Raw genomic sequence first — 3593 nt, 5'->3', positions numbered from 1 at the left:
CCAGGGAGTATTAAGAAGTTAACATTTAGTGAATATTTAATGCACACTGGGAAATGTTCTGTGTTTCATTTGGATGGACTTTCTCCTTTGAACTTCACAATCACCCCTGAAGTGTAGGTGCTGTTTTCTCCATAATGAGAAGACTGAGGTTGACAAAGTTTAAATAAGTTGGCCCAAACTGATACTTCATGAATGTTTGCTGGCTTGCAAGAAAGAGGCATGAAGCTTGTACGGGATGATTCTACTGAAAACAGTAAAGGGCTCTGTGGCGCAGACACCGGGTGAGCTAAGCTCAGGGCTTCCAGCTGTGCTGAGTCTCAGCTTTTCCAGCAGGTCACAGCGCCCAGGGCTGTGACAGCAAAATGGTGCATCATCCAACGGAATCAATTTTCCTTCCAGTTTTTTTGTTGGGGGTCGGGGGGGAATGTTATTTTATGGTAAAACCAATGGGTATATTAAAGAGTATATTGCAAACTTTATTTTTAAGGTAAACTGCTGCAAAACTACAATACAAACAAGGCCACCCCCTGGTGAAGGGCTGCACCACTGATCACTGAATCCCTAGGGTGCTGCTTCTCACGCTTTGCTTATCACCTGGGGCAGACTGGGCCCCCCTCGGCAGGCCACAGACACTCTTGGTTCAATGCTCAGCTGCTCTGTCTTGAAATTATTACTAATTTTTAAATGAGGGACTTTGCATTTTTATTTTGTACTGAGGCCTGCAAACATTCTAGCTGGCCCTGGCTGAGGATCTTGTTGAAATGCACTGCTGATTCAGTAGGTCCAGCGTAGGGCAAGGTTTTGCTGTCCTACCAGAATCAGTGCCTGCTGTGGGCAGTCTGGCAACAGTTTGTAATACTTAATAGGGAAAGCTTGAGAAGGGGTGAGGAAGGCAGTGTATCATAGTAGTCAAAAGTCTGGGTGTTTACTGCCATTTCTACTATACTATTCTACAAATTACCCAGTTTACTCTTGGCTCAGTTTTCTCATCTGCAAAATGGGAACTCCTGATTGGCCCTTTTTACATCACAATTTATAGTCATGTAAATTCTGCATATGTATGTTATTAAATTTGGTCTTTTCTCCTGCCAATCTCTCTGACATTAATTCATTTGCTTATTTGGTCTCAGAGGAACCCAGTGGAGTAGAGGGGAAAAAAATTTTAAATATTTATTTATTTATGCATACAGAACTGGGGTACAGGCCAGAGGTGCAGGGACGGTGAGAGGATTCAGAGACAGAGTGGGGAGCAGAACAGGCCAACTGACAAGTACTCTGCTGAGGGGAGCAGTGGGCAGGTCAGGAGAGGTCTGTTGTGCCATGTGGGTCACCTCCCTGGCCGGGGATCGAACTGGTGCTGCAGGGGCTGCAGCAAGCTTCTCAGTGCTGTGTTTTAAACTGTTGTGCCACTAGGAGGGCCGGGAGTAGAGAAATTGTTCCCCTGTGCCTGACACCACCAAGACCAGCTTCCTCCACACTTAGTGCCCTTTGCAGCCACCAAGTCACTGAAACAAGACCAACACTGCCTGAAGACTCAAGTCAAAGCTCCCAGATGCCAGAAGGAAAGATGGGTGGATCCCTGGAGAACAGGTTAACGGGACTTTTGAACTTCCGGCTCTTGCCAGCAGATGGCACCTCAAACAACGTAGCTGGAAACTGAGAGCTTCGTACCCAGTAAAAAGCAACCCTCTAGCAAAAGGCTACCACAGTAACGACAATACAAAAACAGAAGTTATTATCACAGGAAAGGTAGTGATTCATATAACCTCCCTGCCACCTCCTCCAATTTGTCTTCACAAAGTGGAAAGAAGAGAAGGAATTTCTCCTGTTAGCAGAATGAGTCTAGTCACAGCCACAACTTCCTCAATCTTAAGGGATAAAGTAGAGGGCCTGAGGCACTCTCCTTTTCACTTCCTCACCCTTCCATCTGTCCTTGCTCCGTGTTTCATCTGCCTACTATAACTATCAACAAAGCAACCCAACTGGTAGAGTTACAGAACAAAATCTGTTACAACAGGGAGAGAGGGGAACCCCTAAAGCCCCAAAACCTGCCTGTTCTAAGAGGGTTCAGCCACCCACCGCGTCAAGACAAAACATATAAAACTTTAATGAAAAGGGACTTTAATACAGTGAGTATACAATACAGAACACAAAGAATATAACTTCTAAATCAAACACGTAAAGTGACCCATCCCCTCGTGGGCAAAAGTCAACCCAAAAGGGATTGGCCCAAAGCAAGGCCTGAAAGCCACCACAAGCCTAAAGCACCTTCTGGCCGTGACCCATAGAAAAGGGTCAGAAATGGCCAGACAAATCTGGGAGGAAAAGAGCAACATCAAAATCAATATAAACACTGCCATAGTCACCTCCCTGCAGGTCTCTCACCCACATCTGCCTTAACCAGTCCAGGGTCAGGAAACAAGCCCGGTTTCTTCATCACATGCTCGCTGCTCCATGTGGCTTCCTCAGGTCTCCTTCTTGCTCTCCATCTGGCTTCCTTCTCTTCTCTTCTGATTCCTTCTCTTCTCTCCTTTTTCTCTGCTCAGCTCTACCCTCCTTCTGGGTGGGGCAGGGAACCTGGAACTTCCCCTTTTCCTAGGGACCACCCTGTTACAATAGGAAATCATGGAAACTCTTACTCCTCCTCTTAGATACAGGTAGGTCTTCACCTTACCTGTGATGCCTGCTCCAGTCCCTACCTCAGCCTTGGGGAGTTGCTCTCTGTCTAGCAGTCAGCACCACGTGAACATCATGGGCTCCCCTGTATTGGGAAATGTGTTGCATTGTTCCAGAACTCCATCTCTACTACAGGGCACAGCTCCTTGTGCCTCTTTGCAGCCCAGTGTATGGATTCATGCTTGGCACCATCCTCAGTGCGTTTCCATTCATGAATGTCAGCAACTCACGGGAGACAGGAGACTGTGCCCAGTTGCTGCAGGAGAGGCTAGCATGCACCTAGTCCCAGGAATGGAATTGGGCCAAAATGGCCTCAGGACACTGGTGACACAACCTGGCAAGAGGTGGAAATCATGTCTTCAGAGCCAGAAAAGCTGTGGCTGTCAAAGGAGCAAAGTTGGTAAGAAACACAGTGAGGATGGAAACCTGAGCGTAGCTGTGGCGAAAGGAATGGGGAGGGAGGTGTTCAGGTGCAAACTTGCACCAGGCCAGGGCAAGAGGTTCTGTAAGAGGAGTAGTGAGGAACAGCCCCTAAGACAATGGGCGGTGTTTTGGGCAACTCAGTGGTAGAAAGCTGCGCTTTCTGAGTTCTACCCCCTTGATGTCCTGCAGGATTGGTGGGAAGTAGGTGTGCAGTAGGGGATTTGGTATGAACGTGTTGGGGGTTTGGGCAGTTAAAAAGCAGCTGGACTTTTAGCAGTGGGACAGCTGGTGCTCAGGCAGTTGTATGGCTGGGATTTGTCAGTAGGCTACCAGTGAAGTAGTGGAGAAGCTGCCAGTTGGCCATGTACAGCTTCAGCCTGGCCCTCAATCTCTGCTCAGTGGCCACTTTATGTGGTAGAGTAACAGGGTGGTCCCTAAGGAAAGGAGAAGTTCCCAGTTCCCTGCCCCACCCAGAAGGAGGGTGGAGCTGAGAA

The 3593-nt window shown here is 47.9% G+C and overlaps 1 pseudogene; it reads left to right on the top strand.

Moving 5' to 3' along the window:
• The first annotated feature begins 219 nt into the window (after positions 1–219).
• Positions 220–3593, top strand: part of LOC101619146 — a 9779-nt pseudogene continuing 6405 nt past the window's right edge.

The sequence above is a fragment of the Condylura cristata genome, unplaced genomic scaffold (genome assembly GCF_000260355.1).
Source record: "Condylura cristata isolate star-nosed mole 26May11 unplaced genomic scaffold, ConCri1.0 scaffold00015, whole genome shotgun sequence".
NCBI classification, from domain to species: Eukaryota; Metazoa; Chordata; class Mammalia; order Eulipotyphla; family Talpidae; genus Condylura; species Condylura cristata.
This window is presented reverse-complemented; position numbering and strand designations above follow the sequence as displayed.